This window comes from Lemur catta, chromosome 2 (assembly GCF_020740605.2).
Source record: "Lemur catta isolate mLemCat1 chromosome 2, mLemCat1.pri, whole genome shotgun sequence".
Taxonomy (NCBI): domain Eukaryota; kingdom Metazoa; phylum Chordata; class Mammalia; order Primates; family Lemuridae; genus Lemur; species Lemur catta.
Window position 1 is genome coordinate 93,014,685 of NC_059129.1, and position 14,407 is coordinate 93,029,091.

General features: G+C 34.4%; 1 long non-coding RNA gene across 1 annotated transcript in view; it reads left to right on the top strand.

Moving 5' to 3' along the window:
• The window catches only part of LOC123632201, a 76,840-nt gene that overhangs the window by 18,926 nt on the left and 43,507 nt on the right, over positions 1-14,407 (top strand). The window lies entirely within an intron of this gene.

Here is a 14,407-nt window from a genome sequence, read left to right on the forward strand (position 1 = left end):
CATCAGCTCCTGACCCTCTGGGCCTTCCCTTCAACACAGTACCCTTGCCCACTGACAGTGAGCTGATCAAGGTATAAACCAACTAGAGGGGGTTGGAATTTGCAGGAATCTTCTCTGTACAGTCCTAGCAATGATTTTTGCCTCGATTGTTAAGGGATAAAGCTGGAGAGTTAGGTAGTGAAATGTAGAAAACAGTCAATGGATGTAGAAAACATAGTAAGTTTAGGTAGGAAAATACAGGAAAAATTTCTCCCTTACATAAATTGCACAAAAATGAAAAAAGAAGTAATTTGATATTAAACCATATTAAAGTATGATTATTTGAATGTATATACATATATTTGCACAATTATTTGCAATATGTTTAGATAAATTCTGTATATAGCAAACTGTTACCCAATAAAAAGCTTAGAAATAATTTGTTGTCAGGATAAAATATGGTGTTTGAAGCATTATTTGTGGGAAAATCAGATGTGTTTGGTGAGGGAAGGAATAGATATATCAAAGTAAAACTCATGAGTTTAATCCAGGAAAATTTGTACTCTTTTGAGTCAGTCGGTTTCATTTCTATTTCATTTTCAGTAGTGAAACCAAATCATAGTATTTTATCTATGTAGTAAATGACAACACTTAATTTTTAGTTTTAAAATGTATTTCAATAAGAAAGTGGTGCCTTAACTCAGTCCTCATGCACATTGGAACCAATCAGCAACATAAAATGGGACAGAGTTTAATCAATACTATGCTGGTCACACTTACTGTGTACGGAGACTTTGTCTGAATTTTCTACTTCATGATTCCTATCAGAAGAAACAAATTAAGTTTTATGGCCGTAGGGAGTATCTGCAGAGAGTTCTTACTAAATGGAGAGAGGTTAAATGGTCTATACTATTTAATTACAAACTTTATAAACACTGTTTGTTGATAAAAATCCACTTTCAATAAAAATTTACAAAAGTCAACAATAATATAGGGAAAATGTAAAATTTCTGAGGGTTGCATTTATCTCTGTAATATATAAATAAATATAAATAGGATAAATAAAAATAATATTTTTTTTCACTGTATGTTTTATAGGGACTTGCTTTTGGTTTCTGAAATTATTTTTTCCCCGAGGTTTAATTGTGTTTCATGAAATTCAGTCTCTAGATTAACAACTTGCTTCTGAAAGCTGATACCCAAACAGAGGGCTTTCTTTCTAGAAGAGTGTCCTAACCCCAGTCACACGTCTGCTAATTTGGCCTTTCTCTTAATCTCTGAAGAACTTGCTGAACAGAAGTGAAACTATGCACATGCTAATGGCTTGCACTCTGCAAACTCCTGTCTCTCCCTGAGAGTGTCTGGTGTGCAAAGCTGAGCTGGAACAAAGATACACTAATTATTCCCCATTAATTTGTCTGCTTGAATGGTCCTAAATACCAGAGTGATTAATTAGCACAAGGCAGCCGGGGCAGGATGTCACACCCTTCTCTGCGTTTAAGTGTCGGCAAGGTTGTGCTCAAGTGTTGACAACAGCATATCTTTAATTTTCTCCAAGAAGAAAAGTTTAGTCAGTACAATTAATTTGAGCTTGGCTGGCTTGCAGGAATAAATGTAACGTGTGGAATGATATTACTGCTGTATAGGCATTTTTTTTTGCCTCCTTAGGGTGCAGTAAAACTTTTTTGGCAACTGAGTTATTGAATAGTGTATTTCTATAATTGTTTCAATTTGGCTTAATTACTTTTGAGCATTTTGCAGCAAAAACATGGATGATAAAATAGAAATAATTATTCATAATAGGCTAGGATGGACATAGATGAATGCATAGATAAGAATTAGAGGCAGACAAAGAATGACATTACATTTGATATCCTTTTAATGAAATGCAACTTGCTCTCAAAAGTTAAAATGTATATCAGTGTTATCAAAAATAATTTGAGACCACTCAACCGATTAAAGATATGAATCAACTTATTTAAAAATGTATAACTGAAAAGTTGCTTATGTGACTTTTTTTCAGACAAGTTTTGATGAGATTTTAAACCTGATTAAACAATATTTTTCCTAGACTAGTCTTCCAACTAGTAACACAGATAAATCAGCTGTAAAGAATAATAAAACATAATAGGTGACATTTAACATTTTCATTATATTCCTTTCTTTTTTTGGTAATTTTATTTGTCAGAGTGCTTTCCTTAAAAAAATTAACTCCATTTTAAAGCAATTATATACTGTTTAGAGAAATAAAATGAAGCAAATAAGTTGCTGCCGCTCACACTATTTTCCTCTTGTTTTTAAGATTGAACTACAAACATGACTCTGGAACAGAAACATAATATTATATAACCAGGCAGTAGTGTGTTTCATTTGTTACATTATATTTCTTTGCTGTTACTGAAATTTTGAATTAATTCATTTTGCAATAGGCATGCTGTTTTGTTTTGAAACAGTGGAAAGAGGAAAAAAAAAAAATAGAGAGTGCCATGCAGCCGGTCCATGGATGTTCTCATCATTTCTTTCACAGGCTTCCTCAGGCTCTATACAAACCTAAAAGGCTATTCAGCAGCAGGGATGTGAGCACTGAGGGAGGGAAGGGGAATCCTATCCCATCCCTCCGTGTATCTCATTGTTCATCGCTTGTCAATGTATTTCCCACACACCCTCTCCAGCCACGCTGTGCCTCATCCGGCTGCCACTTCCATGACCTCCATGACATTATTCTCTCTTTCTCCACTCCCCAGGTCTACAGTTTTGTTTTGTTTTGTTTTTTAAATTTTTCCCAGACTGTGTTACTATAAGACTCTGTCACCCTGGTAGTATAGGATTGTAGAACATATTTGGAATAACCAACAATCAAATGAAAGTCGCTAGCACAACATGCCCTGGCTCCTACTGCATCTTCTGGCCCTAGCTCCATGCTTTCACCTCCAATTTCTTCACAAGTTTTCACAGTATTAACTTTTTTTTAAACCAACATGTTTAACAAAAGAACAAAATTTGGGGGCTGTAATCTCGGTTTTACTATTTATGAAGTGTGTCATTTTAGGGGAAAAAAATACTGCATTTTGAGCCCCATCTTTAAAATAGGATAATGAATATTTGCTCTATTGAGATGTACATGAAATAATATGGAATATGGTCTTTCATGGACTTTGTTTCACAATCTGTCACTCTAGGTAAGACAAGGGTAATTATATGCTCTTGATATTTCACAGTTTATAAAATATTTGCCATATCTACAGAAGGACATAAAATTATTGGCAATGTTCAGTGTTCGATACTTAATTGAAATAAGGTAAATTCCATTTGAGGGTTTTGCTACTTTTCCTCTGCCTCAAGAACAAATAAATCTGCAAGGAGTTAAAATGGTATTGGGTTTCTTTATACCAGAGGGAGAAGTTCTTTGACTAAAATATCTCACTTTAATTTTGAAACATGTTTATGTCTTTGTAGAGACAAGAACCATAAAAAGCTGTAATATTCAAAGCTAAATTCCATTAATTCCTTCCCTCCCTGTATGGATATACTGCTTCCCACACTAAGAGAATCTAGTTCCCCTCTTCTTGAATCATACCTAGATTTAGTTATTTGCCTTTTCCTATAGAATACAGCAAAGTGATGTCCTGGAATTTCTTAGACTAGGTTATGCTAAGCCTTGCAGTTTCCCCCTGGATCTCTTTGTATACTTACATTTAAGGTGCTTCCTCTAAGAACCTGTAAGAAGCCTGAGCCACACACAGAGGTCCCGTGTAGATATGCTCTATTGCTCTAGCTGAGCTCCCATTTGACATACAGCATTAACTGCCTCTCATCTTGAATGTCCAGCCCAATCAAACTTTCAGATGACATCAGCTACCATTTGTTTACAATGTTATGAGAAAACTCAAATGAAAACTCCCCAGCTAAGTCCAGTCAATTGATAGAAATGTGAGAGATAATAATAAATTGTTGTTTTTAGCCACTATGACTGGGGATGTTACATAGATAGACTAATAAAATGACAACATGTTAGCATAATTTAAACTTTTTATATCACAGTGGCAAATCAAGACAATATTCACTGTCAAGGTCAGATAGAACTTGCATAATTGAGGGAGGAATTCTATTTGTGTATATCAGCTACCTTCATTTATTTATTTATCCATCAATCACTTGACTAGCATGATAGAATTTTTGAAGAATTCTTATAAATAAGAGGTTTTAGTTTTTCAATGTATATTGATTTAGAAATGTGCATTACCAATATCATTTTTACAGATTAAAAAACTGAGGTTAAAATTGACATTTTTAATAAATGCATTATAAATCACATTAGGGTCTGAGGTTAGATGTCAGGTTTCAAACTATGATGATTTATCCTTAACTGTAAATTAAGGATAAATTACACTGATTCCTAAGTATAAGAATTCCCTGAACGGAAGTTATAGTTTTGTCAAGTATTTGTCCATATAGAATGTGAGAATTAGAAAGAAAACTCTAACTGGCTACTAGAAAAATGGCACCTTTTCCCTCAACAATTCTTCAGTTAAACTATCCTAATAATGTGGCATTACTCTTGACTTTTTTTAGAAAGATCAGTGCTAATATCATCTTATGTGCTGTGTGACAACGTTGGTCACACAAATCACACCTTTTCAAGGGAGAGGTGGGTGAAAACAATTTAATTTTTGGACTGACTTTTTCAGAAAATATGCATATTTCCCTTTACTTCTTGCCTTTGGCCTTTGACAGTTCTATCTGCTTTTTTGTTTGTTTAAATTACTTTTGTGGGGTGTTCCTTGCTGAAACTTAAGTTGCAATATTCAAAGAGTAGGAGCCTGTATAAACAGATGTGGTGCATAGTAGCGTGTTTGGTATTTAGATACCCAGCAGCTTGTAATATCTTAAGCAATGGAGCACCTCTACTCAGTTCTCTTTAATGAGCACATGGCTACTTAGAGCCAGGGAGGGGAAGAGAGTGTTTTTTGCTTTGTTAAGAGAAAAAAAGGAAAAGAAAGGAATGGGACTTGAGAGTCTGCATTTGTTCTTATCTACCACCGGATGTGTCTTTGCCCAAGCTTTGGTCCATGGAACTACAGTCCCTTGAGATGCTCTGTAAGAGGAATGTTTTCTCCTAGAGATTCAAAAAGCAGTACATGATCTTACTAAAACCCTAAAGATGTTTAACTTGTATTAATCTAGTATTTCTAGACTCACTGGACCTTCAAAACATTTTTTTAAGATAACATTCCATGGAGGAGCTCACTTTGAGAAGTGAGTTTCAAGGAATACGGAGATGTGCCTTCCATAAAAATTAAGCAAAAGCAAAAAAAAAAAAAAAAAAAAAAACAGAAAACTTCCTTTGCTTTCATATATACTCATGTAATATCACCTTGACATTTAATTTCACTAGCCAATTGCTTACTCTCTGCTGTTAACTAATATATGTTTTTTGATAATGGTTTAAAGTTGAAATTACCTTAAAATTATATGTCTGCCTAAAATGCTCAGCCTTTTTCAAAGATCACATGTATTATTTATTACTTCAAAAGATCTAATTCTAAGAACTTACAAAAACACAATCAAAATATTCTGCTACAGAGTAAATGGTCACTAGAACAACTGGCCATAGCCTGTCTTGTATTATAATTAGTTATTGTCATGAATTTTTCTTTGCTGGCCACCAAAGCTACTTTAAGGCAAAGACAATATCTTATCCACCTTGCCACAGTGAAAAGCCTTTGTTGAATCATGTTGATTCCTGAGACCAGGTTTCTTATGAATTGTGATATAAATATATAGGTGCTGTTTAATGTTCTGAGTCATACAATTTAGTAGTGTGCTGACTTTATCAGGTTTCTGTATTTTTTAAAGATTACTGACATTTTATCCTCAGTTTGTATATTGGAAACATTATAAACCCACATCAGCTCATCATCCACTTCAGCATAGAAACACAATCTGTTGTACCCTTGATAAGCTCCTTGAGGACAGGGATTATGTTTTCTAGCTTCTCTTTCTGTCCCTCCCTCATAGACCTTCAGCAATATTTTGCACAAAAGAATTCAATAAGTAGTTGTGGAGTGAGTATAAATAACCAAACGAAATATGCTGAGCAATTTGTGACTATTATGACTTCCTCAATATAATGTTATTTTCTAAAAATCAAAATCCTAGACTTGATGTTTATGGCAACAGATGTGCCAACCTTGGGCTGCTTTATGCACTAAATGGATTTTTCCTGTTTGCTTTTTCTTCCTTGCTCTGGTTCCTGCTTATTTCCAAAGCTCTGAATATTCAGCTTATGCAGTTAAAAGTTAAATTTCAAAGATAATGAATTTCAAAGTGGGTGTTTTATTAACTGCAGCAATGAACAAGTGAGAGTTGCATTACACTGTGACAAAAGTTCTTCAGCTTCTATGGGCCCTTGTGTTCCCAGATGAAGAGCCAAATGGAAATGTTCAATAAAACATGTGTGAGACTGCACAATAGAACAGTCCTTACATTTTACATCAAGCTACATCAGGGTCACGAGAGGTGTTTTATTAGCACAGTCAACAATAATATCGTGATTTTTATTAGGAGGAAAAGATAGTGAGAGACTACTAATTATTTTTCAGCCTGAGGGGCATTTTTTCTTGAAATGACTGTTAATTTGATCATTGTCGTGCAGTTCACAGATTTACATGAACTTATTTCACTGTGACACATGGTTAAGAACCAGACTAAGATTGTTGCTTTATTAATGGTTTTCAGTAAATGTATTCAAAAGTGCTAACTGTGTGGGTGTATGGATGATATTGATAGCACTCGGAAGGTTGAATCCTTTTGGAAGTAGCTAGCCTGAAGCCCTTTTCACATGATATTTTCTTTGTTCATGCAGTGAGATGTTAAGCCTACAAGAATGAAATGAAATCCCAGTGAAATAAGAATGGTGTTGTCTCAGATATTACCAAAGTGGCTTTTCCAGAAATGTTTCCTTTCTTGTTTTTCTCTCCCCCTAAAAGGGCAAGCATTAGAGTACACGAAAAAGCCAGTGATTTTTCAAAACACTTCCTTTGGCATAATCAAGAAAATACTGCACAAGGTTTTTGTTGTTAAATGTTATAGAATAAGCATAATCTAAAAAACTAATAATTTTTTCTTGTTGTATGTATAAATCTAAATTATTATAATTTTTTAAATCTGCAATTTTTTTAAAACTGAAAATGAGAATTTTAAGCTAGTACTGAATGGGCTCATTTTTATTAATATTTTATCTGTCATTTTTACAAATGTTATTAATCTGTTAAAATGTCCTATAAAATCTTCTCCTGGTTTGATACTACAAGAGAGTCCACATAGACATATTTTTAATAGTGGAAGAAGTCTTCAAAAAGGGGAAAAGTTTAACACGTAGAAGGACAGAACCAGTGGTGCATCCTGCAGTGTTCTCTATTTAATTTAAAATTATCTTGTTCTAAATAATGTAATGCATTCAGAAAAAAAAAATCCTGAATTGGATTCAGAGAAAATTGGTACTTTTCTTGACATAAGAATGTTATTAAAAATCTGTTTCTTAAGATAACAAATTTTTAATGTGAAATTACCAATGTAAAAATGATTTGTAAATTATAAGATATATCAAGATTCTAAGCTATAATATCATTATTAAATGAAAAGTTAATCTATATGTTGAGCATGAATACCAGCCTTGAGCATAAAAGACCAGTATATCTTTGTTATATACTTTTAAATGATCAAAAACTACAGGAAATTTGGCATATATCATCTACATAACAGAATGATCTTAAAAGGAGTATAGTGAGTGGATGCCATTAAAGTCTGAATCCCATCATGTTTATCCATGGCAAGTGTACATAATTCATATTTTTAAGGACATCCTTATTGTTAAAACTGCTTGATGCAGCTTTTCTTAACTCTTACTAATGGGAATTGGACTTGACAAGAAATGGATTGAAACTTCAATTTAATCTTGCTACAAAAGAGGGAGAAAATACACTATAGCATACCAATGTTATTATTGTCAAAAATAATTAAAGAGTATTATGAGGAAATGATCCCAATTATAACTTTGCCTCTGTTTACAGAGGGAAAAAGTGATTTTCCCCCCAAGTGCAGTGTATATGCTTGGATTGATGAGTAAACTTTCTTTTGAATTATTTTTCTTAAGTTGGGGGATATACCTATATAAAAAAAGAAAAATTTGTCATGTGTATATTACCCATAATTAACCAGTCTCTTTTCAAAGCATGTCACAATGCCAAATTGTGACACATGAAACTTCTCATCCTAAGAATTCAAAAACACAATTACTATTAGGATTTTTTGGCTTACTTACAGCATCCTTGAAAGTCACTGAATCTATTTGTCAGATTCTCAGCAGGACTTGGGAAATTTTGCTTATTTTTTCGTTGTGCTTTCTCACAACTGACTTTCAAAGATCTCATAGCTTTGAATTGTGGCAACAGTCTGTGGTCCAGACATTAATGACATGTTTCTGCTTGTAAGCAATATCAGCCCCCTTAATATGGTAAACCTCCAGTATTCTGAGTCTTCCAGAGCCCCTGCACCTGGCACTGGGCCACATCTGGTCAGAGACAGTTGCTGATGTAATTCACACTCTTATCTGAAAGCAATTTTGATTGGGAACATCTTGAAATCACTTCAGTTATTTCTCAGAAATCTCACAAAAAAATGAGCTATAGATGATTAAACTAGAGGGTCATCTGAAGATCTCACTGAAGATATTTTGATAGAGAAAGTTTGTATTTGTGCACACTGACTTGGTGGGCAAGTGGTAATAATTGAATAATGACTCTTGGGTTGTATTAGTGAAGAAGAGAACTTATCCCATTGCTGGTGCTAGCACATGCTTTTTTATTCAGGCTCATTTGTCACCATAAAGCCTGATTCTTGCAAAAAAAAAAAAAAAAATTATTGCCCAAGTCTCTAAATGACACTGTAAATTAAGACAAAAATCAAAACCATAACCCAAACCTTACACTAGGACAAAAACCATCACATCATAGTCTGTATTTCTTCTAGACTATTTGTTATACTTCTTTAATTTTCATTTAGTCCATATACTTATGGTAATTTAGAAATAAGTATGAGTACTTTGCAAACTTTTATCTACAAAGGAAAGAATTAGAGTTAATCTTAAGAATTAAAAGAGCTAATGCTACCTAAAATTTCTATGTAGTTTTGATTCCTACTTCATAGTTGCAATCATTCATGAGTGAAATCTACATATATTACCACTGTGATTATATGCCTCCCTTCTAAAACTGCTTTCATTTTCCTATGAGACCTGCAAGAGTTAAAAGATTTTTTTTTCCTGGTATCAAGTTACAAGGTACTTTTGTCTTGAATATCTAGAAAAGTAAAAAGAAATAGTTGATAATAATAAGAATAATAACAATAATTGACAGTTAAAGCTTTTACTTTGTACGAGGTCCTGTGCTAAGCGTTTATGTGCATTGTCACATTTCAAGACACAGGCAATATCCTCATGGCAGAGACTTGTTACAAAAAAGAAAATATAAAAACTTAAAAATAAAAAAAAACCACAGGCAATAAAATAAAAGACCATAAAAGTGTTTCTTAAAATCCTGAAGCTTGACTGCATTCAGTGTTCCAGTGATTAGTATTTTGACTAGCATGGCTTTTCTTGCAAACACATGCAAACTTAGGCTCCGGACACTGAAAAAGATTCTACTGAAGACACACTTGGTCATTAATGCAGTCTTGAGCTTTGAGTATTTCTTGCACGTGGATAAGAAGCAATGAGAGCAGCCCATGTTTGTTACTCAGGGAAAGAAGTTGACAGGCAACAAAGGCAGGGACATGACTTTGAACTCTGCTCCAGAATGGTAGGAAAAAAAAGGAAAGTGTGGAAGGAGCCACAGCAGCAAAAGTCCCAGGAAAGAGCCAGAATCTTTTTGGTGAAAGCATCAGAGGCCCAAGAGCTACGATATACTGTGTCCTGGGGGCGTGTTATTCCATTCCTATGTCTACATTGGAAAGTAGATTAAGAAGAATATGATAACACTTATACCATTTCAGCTCTGTTAAGAGTCAGTGTTTTATTTGGGTTGTTTGTTTGTTTGTTTGTTTTCTCTCTCTGTTTCTCTCTGCATTACTTTAAGTCACATCCCTGTAAGGCTACGTTAGTGGTTCTCAGTCATATGCCTGCACTTTGTATGGAAAGCAGCAGCTATCAAGTGCAGACCCATTCGTGTGTGTTGCCGCAGCAATGCATGTAGGAGTGGCATTGCCACAGGTGTTAAATGTGTTATGAAACGGCAAACGACTTTTAAACAGTCTGAAAAAAATAAAGGACATACCTTCATTGTATATCATAGATCAATTTCTGAAAAGTTCCCAAACCAATTATGTTAAGACTGTACAAATAATAGTTTAAGTTTATTAGTAAAACTGAGTTATGCTTTAGGTGCCATTCACAGCTATATAAGTCTCTTAGCAAACTTTAAAATTTGTGCAGGATTCAGGGCGATTCTTTGCAGGATATCTAGCGTCCTTACCCTGTACCCAACAAAATGCTAAAAGTACCCCCAATCATTGTAACAACCAAAAGATGCCTCCACAAATTTCCATTATCATATTCTTGGTGTGACAATGAAAACTAACGGCCTTTATGATCCAGCTACTCTGGCCTATCTGTGCTTCTCAGCCAAGTTTGTCCAAACAAACAATTGATAGCTTTTGTAACTCGAAAACTCAGAAAAGATGTTTATGATAAATTCACAGGCTGATATGATATTTGATTTTTAAATGAGCTCAATCATCCCAATGTTCTATTCCTGCACACATCCGCTTGCCGCTCGTTCCCTTTTTCCTGCGTAAAGAGTGATTTGTTATAAATAAATGGGTGGCAACTCAAAGAAGGCAACTTTAGTTGTTCATCATTTTACATACATAAAACATTCTAAGAAAGTTCTATTTCCAAGTGTCCATGCAGATGAAATGCAGGGGTGTCACAGGTGTCACACAATTCCTTCTGGGCATTAAGGTGCTCTGTGGTGCATGTGTTCATCCCTTGTTTGAGGTGCTAGTTCTTTCTGAAGGCTTGCCATCACAACCTGGAGGGAAACTCCTAATATCCTACTGGTAGGTAGGGTTCTCTTATGCCAGGAGGTCTTGTCAGTCAGTATCTTGAATGGTAAAAGCACTTTATGTAGAGAAATGTCTTCGGCTAAGTATTCCTGTTGAATTCTTTGGAATAACTCTATCTTCCAGAAGTTTCTGCAGGATAATTTTGTTCACTCAGCAAATATTTGTTGAGCAAGTAAAATAAGCCTTAAACTAGGGTAGACACTGAAATCCTTTCCTGCATGGACCAAATAATAAAGTATAATTTTCAAGTTCATTATTACAATAGGAATTTCAATTTAAAACTAATATATTCATTCATACCTATTATAATACTTATTCTATTCATTTTATGACACTTCATAGTATTATAGATAAAATAATCTAAATCTGTTTTCCTTGATATTGCCAATAATGTGGCGTATAACACCAGTCCTGCCCAACTTATGCTGTATTAAAAAATCCACAGGCACAAATTATAGAAAACAATGCTCTTTAAATCCCAAAGCTTCCCCAAATCATTAACATCTGTGAGCTTAATAAATACATTGTTTAGTCTTTCCTAAAAGTGAAATAAAATATTTTTAAACCCAATATACTTTGTATAGACTAGCTTCACTCATCTTGTGGAACAGTTGAAAAAAAAATTTATTATATAAATATACAATCTTCTGGGTATTAATTTCTATTTTTTTAACTAAATATAAGAAGAATTACTTTGTACTGTACTTCACATGCCACATACTATGCCAAATAACATTTGTGTGTTATTTAATTTATTCTCCATAATGCTATGTGAGAATTTCATAATCCACATTCTAGGGATGAGGAAACAGAGAGAGAATGTAAGAGCCATAATTTGAAACCATGACTGAAAGAGAATAAGGCCTCAACCATCGAAACCACAGTATGCAGCCTGGGCAACATAGCAAGACTCTGTCTCTGAATGGTGGCACATGACTATAGTCCTAGCTACTTGGGAGGCTGAGGCAGGAGGATCACCTGAGCCAGGAGTTCAGGCTGCAGTGAACTGCCATCATGCCACTGCACTCCAGCCTACATGACAGAACCAAAACAAAACAACCCCCTCCCACCACAGAACCCATAGTATGCAGTATGTTGGATCAGAACTGCCTCTCTGGGGACCTATGGAGCAACAGCAACTACAAGGGGGTCTGGTCCTGGGACTTGGATTCAGGGAATCCTCAAGGCAACAAGAAACAAGAGTCAAAAGGTGAGTGTGGGGTCAAGTCTTCCAAGAAAAACAAGAATTTCACCAGTTACAATCTATGTCTAAATGACAAATCAGAAGTGTAAGAATAGGCTAAAAATAGGAAAACAAAAATGTGGAGAACAATAACTATGTTATTAAATGAATAACATTTTTGGAGAAGTCACAGTCATAAATTCTTTATGTAAATTATCTGAAATTCCCACAAAAGCCTGTAAATAAGTTTGTTATCATAGTCTCATACTCAAGGATACTGAGGTCCAGAAAGATTAACAGACTTGTTCCAGGGAACAAACCCATTAGGACAGGTTTGAGATTCCATTCAGGACTGTGTGACGTCATGTCCAATGCTGTTCTCCCTGCTGCCTTAAAACCAGGAGTCAGAGGCTGTTTGGAACTGAGGTGAAGGTGGGGAAGGGGCAATCAGGGTGGACACAAAGTTGCTAGGGCACTGAGAATAGTCCTGGGTGAATGCTAGGGAAGAAAACTAAAGCATCTCAGTTTACTCTTTTGGCCTGCATTGTGGAGACAGGCTGGGTTAACCAAGCAGGGTATTGCAAACAGAGTTACATGAAGCCTGCAATAAATGTTTTGAATAATTCATTTTCTGGTCACAAAATTCTAGTGAGAAAGCAAAATTGATATCTTGTCCTGCCTCCATGATGACTAAGCACATCATACCACTTTCAGAAATAAAAACAAAACACATATATAAACTAAAACCATTGCATTATGGGATAACCTAAAGCAAACTAAACAAGAACCCCTGTCTAGCACCAGTCCCTCAAATCAATGAAGCTTTTAGTCCTTTCCCTAAAGTTTGCCAAACTCCTAGGAAAACAAAGTAAATCCTGACTTTATATTACTGATACCTGCAGATAGGTGCAGCCCCATGCAAATATTAATATGATAGTCATTTGAGAAAAAAAACTGATTTTCTTCCCTTGTGAACAAGCAAAACACAGACTTGGTAACCCTGTATTTGGGGTGTTTATTTTTGTTTACACACCTGCTTCAAACTGTGTTCAGGGAGCTAGTTTTTCAGGTTTCCTTATAAACAGTTTGCTTTTGTAAACAAATATGCAACATTTTCTTAATGGTTTTGTCTCTGAATTATTCTTTGACACTAACCTAATGATATATATTCAAAGAGAGAGCATTAATTTATAAACAAATAAAGAAAATTACAAACTTTGTGTATACTTACTGTAAACCTTATATTCATTAAAGAAGAAGCATTTAGAACTGTTTTCTGATGTATATTTCAATTAATTTAACTCAGTTGAAATATGAATTAAAATATTTTTCCTTTCCATATATTTAGGCAGCTGCAGGAAATTATGTCAAATTCAGTAATTTCAGCATTTGTTTATTCAATAAACACTCTCAGCATCTATTATGTGTCAGGCACTATTTTGATCACTGAAAATGAAGGAATGAATAAAACAGATACAGGCGCTGTCCCCACACGGCTCATATTCTAATAAACCATTAATTATTATAAATTACATGTAATATTAAGGATAACCGATTTTATATAATGCAAACATAAGTAAGCAAATGGGACTTCGGATTTCATTCAGAAATTATTATCCTACTATTTTCATGTATTTTTGGAGATGTTTTAAATCAATGTTTAATATTTACTGACCATTACTTGAAAGGCAGACTCTGGAGAAAAGACTGTATTACACAACAAAGAGGAAACACGCTTAGTTCTCCTTTCAATATGAAGGTAGTTAAGATGGCTGACACCTACTTTAAAGCCTTCATATTTTGACAGAAGATTGAAAAATCGAACAGTCCGACTATAAAAGTCATAAACAAATTAGTTAACTGAATTTCATAAAAACGTTTTAGACATTAGAATATCTCTGTATCATTGCAAAACTCATTTCTATTTTGGGGAATAAGAAAGAAGACTAAAGCGACAATAATTGCAGCTTTCATCATTATGAGCTTCCTGAGCTTGCTTTCTGACGTGGATATAGTTGGAAGATAGCAACAGCTTTTGGAGGAGCATATGTCCCTTGAAAATGAAAAACAAAGTGATTTATCACTGACCTTACTAAATGTTACTAATGCAGAAATAAAGCGTAT